This window comes from Oreochromis niloticus, linkage group LG7, assembly GCF_001858045.2.
Source record: "Oreochromis niloticus isolate F11D_XX linkage group LG7, O_niloticus_UMD_NMBU, whole genome shotgun sequence".
Classification (NCBI taxonomy): domain Eukaryota; kingdom Metazoa; phylum Chordata; class Actinopteri; order Cichliformes; family Cichlidae; genus Oreochromis; species Oreochromis niloticus.
This window is the reverse complement of record NC_031972.2, coordinates 17387879-17399065: the sequence shown is the minus strand read 5'-3', so window position 1 is coordinate 17399065 and position 11187 is coordinate 17387879. Positions and strand designations below refer to the sequence as shown.

The 11187-nt window shown below is 37.5% G+C and overlaps 2 long non-coding RNA genes across 3 annotated transcripts; both read left to right on the top strand.

Moving 5' to 3' along the window:
• Window positions 1-461: 461 nt before the first annotated feature.
• LOC109202794 (uncharacterized) lies at window positions 462-2320 on the top strand. Of its 2 annotated transcripts, XR_002062727.2 has the most exons (3): window positions 462-553; window positions 1873-2077; window positions 2196-2320. It is a non-coding gene; the product is annotated as an uncharacterized LOC109202794 (long non-coding RNA). The 2 variants fall into 2 exon arrangements; XR_003220919.1 differs by having other exon boundaries at window positions 1873-2320.
• A 1046-nt stretch (window positions 2321-3366) lies between these two features.
• On the top strand, window positions 3367-10675 carry LOC109203018 (uncharacterized). The gene is made up of 4 exons (XR_002062989.2): window positions 3367-3398; window positions 4137-4234; window positions 8218-8303; window positions 9343-10675. It is a non-coding gene; the product is annotated as an uncharacterized LOC109203018 (long non-coding RNA).
• Window positions 10676-11187: the final 512 nt, after the last annotated feature.

The following is an 11187-nucleotide window of genomic DNA, read 5'->3' as shown; positions in this document are numbered from 1 at the left end:
CTGGAGAGCAAGGGAGCAATGCCTTTCCAAGAAAGGACATAAATTATTCATGCTCAGCCTAACCAATTAAACTCAGTTGTCACTCTAAGAGTATTTTATGCAAGAAATTAACAAAGATAAAATGATTGGTTGAAGCTCTCATCAAGACATTTAGGGTTGCTGGACCAAAAGCCTCTTTTGGCATGAAAAAGCCAAAAAAAGGTACAGTGTTAGTTTTGTGACTGTGAAAAAAATCTACCATAGCTCACAAAAAAGAAATTATTGTGACTTCTGTCTAAATGTTTCTTCCCACACTGCACCACTGCAACCTGGTAAAGTCACCCAGCTACAATGTAGGCAACAGTAAATAGTTGCCATGGCCTTTCCCCCCCCTTTGGTCCAGAATTTGTATTGTTTCACTTCAAGGTCCATCTGTGTGCTCAGATTTGTTGACATATTCTCACAGCAGCCAAACCTGTTCATTTAAGCCCACAGGACTGCTGAACATCAAGGTGCCATGCCGATGCATCCATCATGTTCTCAGAAGATACAGTCGTTACAATTACACGTTAAGGTGAGTCAGGGGAGGTAATGAGTTTCTTGTTGCTGGTGACTTTATTACTAACAACTGTTATATTGCAGGCTGTGTTTTAAGTTTAGCTTAGATGTTAACACAGCGTTCTTTTACTGCTTATGTTTCTGCAAAGTTCAAACGTTACTTCTCAATAACTTGAGAATGAGTGACGTAGGATTTACAAATGAATACCATAGGTGTGTCTGCTGGGCTGAAGAGTAGCACTGGCAGAAGCCAGTTTTTTTTTTTTTTTTAAAGTGTTGATTTAGCCTAGCCAAACCTACCTGGATCTGTGTGGAAAATAACTGATCTGAATCACACCAGTAAGTCCAACTCTGAATGGCTAAAATAATAAAAGTTAGGGTTTTGGAGTGACCTAGCCAAAGTCAAGGCTTAAATCCAATTGAGATGCTTTGGCAGGACCTTAAACAGGCCGTTCAACCTCTGAAACCCTCCGGTGTGGCTGAATTAAAACATTTCTGCTAAGAAGAATGGGCCAAAATTCTTCCACAAAGATGTGAAAGAGTCTTTGCTACTAAAATAAAAGAAATAAAATGCATGATCAGAAATGCGTGATTGCAGGTCTTGGTGCCATGTAAGCCTGCCAAAAGAACATCATATGCGTTACATCTTGGCTATAGCAAGATTACAGGAAACAATATTGCCACAAACTCCCTGCTGCTATTTAATTTTCCTACGACTACAACTCAGCCTCATCGGGCAGGCTAGAGTAAAATCTAAATTGCATTGGTTTGAAAAACAATCCGTGTACTCTGGATGATTAAGTCTGTATGTTTGGTGACACGGTTACAATGAATAAAACATGTTCATTCTTCCAATTCTTTTTCCGCTGAAGGCACCTTCTCTCTTCTCTAATTCACACATCATCATTGTCACTTCTCATTGTGTTCCAACTTTGGGAAAAGATCTCAAACAGGACAGTCAAAACATCTGAAATCAGTTTTTTGTCTGACTTGGGGGGGAAAAAGAAAAACTCGGTGGCCTTGCTCTTCCTCTACTGATTAAGGCAGAAATTCAACACAATGACACTTTCTCAAGGAAAATGTGTTAAAGGCAACACTTTCTGAAGAAGGTTTTTTTTAGTGAAGTGATCAAAAGTTTATTTTAACATTGTTTATCTTGGCATACAAATACTTTGAGTTTGCTATCCAAGAACCTGTCAAGTAAATGTACTGACCAAAAAATTAACAGTGAACCATTTAGATTTTCAAAAACAAAATTGTAATATATGAAAGGTGACTTTACGGGCCATCACGTGTACCTCACACCTTTATAATTTGAATTTGTTTCTTTGCCAGTGAACCAAAGGAATTTTCCACGCATCGCCTCCGTTCAACTTTGAGATCCTTACCGTCCACTGCACAGGATGTATCGTGTCCTTGGACGTAGCATGCGTGTTTATCTCATTTCCCAATGTTTTTCCACGCAGTTTGAGGATACAGGGCAGGAAACATCGAAGGACACTATAGAACGCCCCACCCAACACAAACAAAGGAGTAACAGGTTGATGCAATACTATGTTTTAAATGAGATTAAAGGTTGGCGTTTTCCCCCTTTAAAAATAATGACATTCACTGACACATGTTGTATTTTGTTTCCGAATTCATCACTTTGCATTTAGTTACTGAAATTTTCTCCAGATGACCTTTCCCTCAATTTGGCTGAGACGCTTCAGAGGAACCCCAAAATAGCTGGCACCATTGTTACATTCTGTCTGCATTTCCAATTAAACGTGTGTTACAGCATGTTCTTTGTTGATTTATTACCAATTGTTTTTTTTTTTTCACAGCTTAAAATAACTCAATATTTATCTGAACTGCCATCGGCTTGCATAATAGCAATCATGGGAGCAATAAAGTTAGCATGTTCTCTGTAAAGTGCAGGTTGTCTAACACAGACACACGCAGCAAGTTTGTTATTATAAAAACAAATTTTATTGAGTTGTGCTTGTCTGCCAGGTACTAGTTCAGGAAGCACACACAGTATGAGTGTTTTGTTTTTATAACATCATAAAGCACAACACAAAAACAACACAAACACAAATGTTATTAAATGCAGTGCAATAAAACTATCACACAAATCTGTGGATGCTGAAACGTGCCTATATGTGGAAGCCACCAAATAAGGCCAAATGAGTGAACACAGTGTCTCAATGGAAAAGTATATTTTAGAGAGTTGTTGTCCAGACTGCTCACAAACATATGGTTTACAGCATGACTGATGGGGACACATATCCTGTGCTCTCCGCCAAGGTCGTAGACAGGGGATTTCTTCAAATATGATGAAACAAATGAAAACAATAGATAGGCGCATTTACTTAACAAGAACACAGCTCTGTCCAAAATATGTAACATGCACGTAAAAGTATATGTATTTGTTTCTTCTCTAATAGGCAAAAATATTTATTGAATCAGGCAGTATTTTACCACAGCAGTTTCTTGTGAATAGCAATGTTATAAATTTGATCAGCTTTTAAAATATTATTATTTTTTAATTACTAAGTTAAAGTAAATGATTATGGTACAGCGGGCAACTCTTCAAATTGGTGTGGCTTGAAGAACAGTTCATAAGATAAAGTAAAAATTCATCATTGGATAAAGACATTACTGATTCAGCCTCAAGTCATAGATGCAAGTTAGAAGATCTACTACAGAACTGTACACAGACAGAAGCTCCTCTGCTGGAGGAATATTAGCAGTATTAATAAAATGTGTATTATTTCTGTTTTTTAAAATGCTAACACACTGTGAATTCATTTTTACACAGCAGGACACAACTGACTCAGTGTGTGAGCTGTGTTTCTTAATAGGTGTATTTCTTAAAGGTGACTTTTCTTCTGTCAGTTACAGTGCATTTCCTATGTTTATGACACATTTTATGTTTAAATTAAGGTTTATGTGTTGGCTGTGGATGGCTGAAGCTAGATGTGCCTGTAAAATGTCAGGTTCTGTCTTATTTTTTAAGTATTTGATGTGTTAGTTTATGATTAAACACTGTTTTCCTCTCATTGTTCTACACCATCTTTAACCCATTAGCACATACTGCGCTGGGCTAGTTCTAATCGGCATTATTTGCTTAAGTTAAAAAAAAAAGAAAAGTACAGGCGTTATTTCAGTAGTGACCCTTTATTTATACACGTTAATCATTAGCTTTCTTTGCTGCTCACTGTGCTTTCAGGCCCTTTTTATTGCCATGTGCGCACTTGTATCCAACAGAAAACGCTGAATGACAGTTGAGTTTGTGCTCTGAGCAGTAAATTTTGTAAATGCCTCTTGTGTCTGCCTCTTCAAGATTTCCCCCAAACATATTTAAAAGAACAGCCATAAAGGGCTAAAAAAGAGATAAGATAATTAGCTAATAATGCACCTTAGTTAATACTGGGCCACAACTTTACTGATAAATAAGTTGTTTATAGCTCTGATCAAATAACCAGAGTGACCTTTGGAGGAATCATCTGGAAGTCACACAGACCTGCGACTCGTCCATTATTGATTTCCTTTCCTTCTCTCGTGCTAGTATTTGCTGATGTGTCTCCCTCTCTCTCAAACAAAAATCTAAACAGAGAGAAAAGCAGAGACTCACCGACATCCTGGAATTGTCTTGGCATCCGATCTCTTATACGGCAGCAAGGAAAAAATATATTATTGCTGTAACATGTAGGTAAGCCAACTCTGAACCTATTGTTTTGGGCGCATATGATTATTTGGTAAAACAAAACAAAAATCATAAATCATTGCAAATGTCAGAAAACCCTCGATGGCCCTTCATATCATTAATTCAGGCCACAAACACAGCAGGTAAACAATACACTGCTAAATCTAACCTCCAGTTTCCAGTACTTCTGGCATCATGTTACAGTAAATCATCACAAAATTCCAACTCTCATCAGACACGCAAACACTAAAATAGTAGTTTTTGCTCTTTTTTTGGGCTTTTGTTTTGTTCTCCAACCCTTTGTTTGTGTGCTGGCCGCTTAAATTGACACTAAGTGACCAAAGTTTTCACAATCCAGGCCTTATAATTTATAAGGTGGTATTACTTGAAAATGACTAGCATTTTAAACATATAAGATAAATGCATTCCTACAGACTCATCTGCTGGCTATTATTAGATTTATTGCATATGCTCTCCCTCTCCCTTCAGTGTTCCTCTGTGCAAAGTCCATGTTGACAGTAACCATCACGCGGCAGTAATTGCATTTGTGTGTTTGTGCAACGAATAAAGATCCTTGCCTTTATCGACTTTTGTCATGCACCATGCTCAAACTCACAGATCCCCGATTTCTACTGTTGAGCTAAAATATAGACTAAGAATAGGTTTTAAGTTTGAAGCAACATCAAACAGGAACTTCAAATCCAGTGAAATATACTTGTTATGGGGTTTTTTTTAGAGCTAAACAGGAATTATACCTAACTGTAAGTGTAGATTTGAAGAGCTAATATAAAAATAAATTCATTAAAAAAAGCAACAAAGAAAACAAAAATGTTCTTTGTTCGATTTTAATATATATTACCTATGCATATATTATAAGCTATTACTAGTATAATAAATATAGACCAATGCTACTTTTGTTAAACAACGGATACTTTTTAGGAACAACGGAACAGATAAATTACATACTTGAAAAAAGTGCATAACACGGTTCTTTAATATGTCTAAAGAGCGAAACACCCATACTAGGGATGCACCGATACCGATAGTGGTATCGGTGCATAGATGCAAGTAAAACACAGCAGAAAATAAATAAAATCAAAGACTAGCGGTCCTCTTGTTCTATTTTCACCTATAAAGCAGGAGTGGGGTAGGCGGAGGTTTATTTCACATTACGTCGTAACGCGCTCGGTGCTTGCTTGGAAGTTTAGGGGATTAAAAAGAAGTTTTCTTCCCACGCAGCGAACAGTGGACACTAATGTTTTTGTCACTTTTTATGGAATCAAACTCAAGGTAAGGTCAGTACTTCCACGCTTTAAACGCTGCACGCTCATACTCTCTCACGCACTCCATATATTATCCATTGTTGATCTGCAGACAGCTGTTGTCACGAACGTCGCACTCGCTTACGTCACTGTCATGAGACATTCTCGCAAAAAATCACGGTTTTAGTAACGCAGTAACGCAGCGTTCCTACGTGAAAGTAACGGTAATCTAATTACCGTTTTTGCAATAGTAATCCCTTACATTACTCGTTACTTGAAAAAAGTAATCAGATTACAGTAACGCGTTACTGCCCATCTCTGGGTAGAAGTATGGGTTTTTGTACTCGGTATTGGCAAGTACTCAGATCCAAGTATCGGTATCGTATCGGTTTGAAAAAATTGGCATTGTTGTATCCCTAACCCATACACAGCGTACAGTATGCTAATCAGGAAGAGGCCATTCCTAAACCACTTGCTGCTATAAGCCTGTCTGTTCCACAAAGTCTTTGTTTCATTTCAATGTTCACACTAAAGGTGTTGATGGGATGGGTTTGAGATCAAAGCTTAGTACACTCTTGAAAAGCCTTTTCTTTACAGACCCTGTTTCTGCAGCGCTGAGGCGCGGGCATGATGAAACAGGAAAAGGAATTCCTCAAACTGTCTCCAAAAAATAGACACATCGAATACTCTCAAGTGTATTTTTTTATTTGCTTTTTTTCCACTACTCTCACATTCAACAATCTGAAGATTACGTCCTAATCTTCACTTTGGCACTTGCCAAGTCTCTGTATCCTGTTTGTCTTATCATTCGCCTTCAAACGTGGCTGTGAAAAACATTTAGCCCTCTGAGCATACTCTATCTTTAAAGGGGCCTGCGCTGCCCTCTCTCTCTGCATGTGTCCAGCTGCATATGCCCATGCACGTATTAGCGTGTGGGGATATAATCAAATCAAAGATAACTAAACAACAACAACAACAACAAGCTCAACTGAAACCTGCTAGATAAAGAAAAAAGAAAAGAAATGCATGCACAGATTAGAACTTCCTCCTCCGCGTTTCTTGTTTCAGATTGATGTGCTTCCTCGCTGTCTCATCTATCTGTCAGCAGGTGTCAGCGCTTTCAGAAATGTTGTCATCCCTTCATCTCCGCAGAATGACAGTGGGATAGTTGTTGCTCTATGCACACAGGACGACTTCAAAAAACACACCTGAAACACAAATACTGAAAAGCCACATTGCTGCATGTTAATGTTGGAACTATCTATCTATGTGAACCAGAAACCATCGTTTGTGGATTATTTGTAAATTTAAAAAATCACTGACAGTACATTTCATAGTTGTACAATTCAAACTTACTGTGCTTTTAAGGTGTTTTTCGGCATTAAGATTGGCTATAAACTATTAAAATGCGTCTGGACAGTCAAACAGAGTATGCTGTTAAGCCTCCACCTCTAATGATCCATGTTAATAAGAAACTGCATTATTCAAATGTAATTCCAGGTAGTCTAGCTAGATATTAACTGGATTTCTGACACTTATCTGTAAGTAATAGTGCTTGAATGCTAAGAAAAGAAGACAATTTCTTAAATGTATTGAATGGTTGCCAGCTGTTGAATGTGAAACGTGACTTTCTTTGCATCCTCAAGTGAAAGCACAGCCGAGGAGGGTTTTATAGCTGCAGCTTTAGGATAAACGAAAATACAGTATAGATACACATTAATGGGAAGTTTGATGAATATCAAGGGATACAAACACAATGTGTCGGTTACATTTTTCCCTAATCTCATATCAAAATTCTGGATAAACAGAAAGATAATGCTTCTAGGAAAAAACGTTTCATCAAAGTTAAATCCGAGCATTCGAAATCTCCTGCATGCAGACAGAGAGCTTTGAAGCTCGCCTGCACACCTAGAGGTGTTGCAGAGATCATTTTCTGCATGAACGCATGTAAAGGAACACACGCACACGCACACACACACACACACACACACACACACACACACACAAGAAACAGTTCATTCTCTTATAGCTTTTCTCCCTGGACAAAGCACTAAATCATTAGCAGTTTTGCTCCACAGTTAATCCAACACATTGTCAACACAACTTGTTTTAAATGGCTAGCCAACAGAGGGAGGCAGAGCTCTGCAGCAACCTTTTACTCTTCTGTCACATAATCACATCAGCTGAATCTAAACTCCAGTGTCTTGACTTGCAGGGTGGCTGACAGGGAGGCGTTCGCGAAATCTGCTCCGGGTTTTACAGAATTTTTGCCAGCCCCTAAAAAAAAAGTCACTATTGTGCCGCGTCAGTTCACAACAAAGAGAAAATGATGATGCCCGAAGTGCTGTTGAGCTGTAGTTAGAATCTACAAGATTTTGCCCTGCGGGAGTGTTATTTACCTCTTTGTGTGAGGTGTGTGGGTCTGTGGCTATAATTGGATGAACATTCCTCAAGAAAGTGCAGCCAGACTATTCAGTCTTTCAAATCGAAAGAGCTGCTGTTAGCAGAATGGCCCTAATGGCAACAGTGCACCCAGCTGTGTCTATTACATGATCATTAAAAACAAAAATAAGAAAAGGCATTTCAGCATTCAGGATTGTATTTTTCCCCGTTAAATATTTCCATTTAAATCAACAGCAAAATTAGATCAACTGATGATTTGTGTTACTGAACCTTACAATAATTTGTCTTGCAAACAAATTCAATAATCTTAATGTTTATTTTGAGGTAATTAAACCATGATATGTGGAAACACTCCGCGGATATCCCAAGATATCTCCATAACTCACAGAAGATCCTTGAGGCAGCTCATTGTAAGTATTCCACCCAGTGAAGGATGAAATAACACACATTTGAAAATGTAAGCCTTCCGGTGACTGAACAGAATTCATGTCTCTGCTCGCTGCTGGCCTGACCTGTAATGCAGATTAGGCTGTTCATTAAAATCATGTTTGTGGCCCCTTCATAGCATACGATTTAAAAAACAAGCAAACAAAAAAACAAAAGTCTTTTTCAGACCCAGTTTCATTAAGACATGAATCATTGGTTACAGTGGTTACTGCACTATGGTGATAATTTATTGTTATTGTTGGAGTCACCTGTCAAAATTTGGAAGTGCCGGTTCCTCTTTCCATTACTGTATCCATGGCCACAGCAGCTGCAGGCTCACGTGCTTCATGCTTTCTGAAATGGAAATCTGCAAAGCCTTGTTAGGGTTTGTAATGGCATTGATGAGCAGCTCAGTTATGGATGCAAAAGAGTATTATAATCCAAAAAGTATAGATTGTACAGAACATGGTTTCTTTCTCCAGGAGCAGCAATAGCCTGAATGTACAGTGCAACATCAACTTGAAGTTCTTTGTTTTCACTTGTTTTCGTTGATTGCAGCAGAAACTCTCAATCAGAGATCTTCTTATTCACATTATTTCTCTTTGGCTTTCCTTACTTGAAGCTTTACTTTTGTGCCGCAGGTAACCCTGCTTGAGTTTGAGATTTTACATAACAACAAGAGATCACTTAAGTGCAATTTGTAATTAGCTACTAATGCAGCTGATAAATTTGGATTAGTGATTTTCATCTGTGTGAATGTGAATAAATGAAGGTGGTAAATGAAGGCAACATGATAACAATATTACAAGTACGGTAAATAGACGTGTAGCTGCTCTAAGGTTAAGTTTCAATTATTTGACATGAAAACAACAGAATTCAGGTTCAATGCTATGTTGTTAATTAGTACACAGGTGGTTGGATTGTGAATGTAGGTGTGGAGTTCAATGACAAGGTTAGATAACCCTAGAGGGAGACATTTATTAAGCAAAACATGTTTTTTTTTCTCCCACTCTGTCTCTCCAGTGGCAGCATATCCACTCTGAAGTACCGGCTGCGAATGGTTCTGACCTGCTTCTCTTTAATCACAGATGTTTAGGCTGCAGCACAGCACCTGCACGAATAAGAAAACACTATTCAGAAACCATGCAGACTGCTGTTCTCTGTTAACTGCTGATGCACCTTCTTGGAGAACGTGGTATTTTTCATCCCCAGGCAATAATACAAGAGCAGATGGAATATTACTCAATTTTATTAGGAATCAAAGACGATCCAGTCATTGAAATTTGCTTTTAATCACACAGATGGCAAAGACTGGGTGAAAGGTTTTGCACTGTATAAATATGTTCACTCTTGAGTAGTAAATTAGCAACAAACTATAATCATATATTACATGGCTGCTGAATGCAAATAAATCATTTTCCTTTGAGGAATATTCCTCTTCCCCGCTCTGCTTTCTCTTTAAGAAATATTGCAGATGATATTGCAATAAAGCAGTTCCCTGAATTTTAATAAAAATTGGCATTTTTCAAATGATCCCCATAAATCTTGTCTAAACCTCATGTCCAGCTGCATCCATCTGCATTATATAAAGGACCTTTCATTCTCTGTGTATTTGCTCTGAGAGTGAAAAATCACAGTATGTTCTGCTATATTTAGGCAGAGTCAACAAGCTCTCACATTATGGATAAAGCGGGTCTTTATCCTTCATAGTTAAGAACAAAGAACATTTCTAGCCAAACTGCAACATGCAACATATGAATTACCGGAGAAAATTGTTTCATTAAAATTAACAGTAATAGTTTCATTTAATACACAATATTTCCAGTGATATAAGCCTACTGAAAAGCTTTTCTAACCCTGATATTACCATCACAATAAAGAAAATAATGGAAGTTACTGTTGTGGAGATTACACTATATCATCTCTTTAAAAAACAAAACAAAAAACAAGTTGCTACAAGTTAGCATGAAATGAACGCAAAATACATGAAATAAAACACTTTTCTTCTTACTGGTACACTGTAAAAAAAAAAAAAAGTGCTGTTTTTACAGGAAAACGCTGGCAGCTGGGGTTACCACACAGCTGGGAAACTCACAACTGTTAAATCTACAAAAAAAGAAAATAATTTCACACAATTGTTGTATATTCATAGAATATTTCCTGTATTTTTTTTTTTTTACATGTAATAATTGCTTATTGGGGATCCATAATTTGTAAAATTAACAGGGAAATATCAAACAAAAAACTCATTTGAACTGGTAAAACAACTGTGAAACTGTGCATTTTAAATGGAGCTGCTCTGTATATTATACATAAAATCTATTACTATGCTGTATTTTTATGTTTTAATGTATAAGTTTAAATCATAAACCTGCAAACTTCTTACTGCTATGCCTACACCTAAACATGCAAAAATACATCTTCAGAAAAGACTAGTGAGGAAAATATCACTTTTGTGAAATTTATTTTGCAGCCATCATCAATAAAACAATTGACAACAATTGGATGCATTTTTTCCAACTTACACAACAGTCACACAATTCAATCAAAATGCTATAAAACTGTGGAACATTCCCGCAAAGCAAGAACCATCTTCATGAAACAAGCATGTGACAGACCCTCTGCCACAAAAAGTTACATAGTAACCTGTTAAAACAAAAATGACATATTGTGCGAAAATTACCGTAATCACCATCCCGCGCAACACGCACTCTGCTGTCACCACAACCATGGCCCTGGTCATAGAAAACACATGTGTAGTTACCATACCAAAACATCAGGAAACCACCTGTGGGGAAACAAACCTATAAACACTGCAGCAACAGCACTATAGAAAAACAAACAAACAAACAAAACTGTGGAACATTC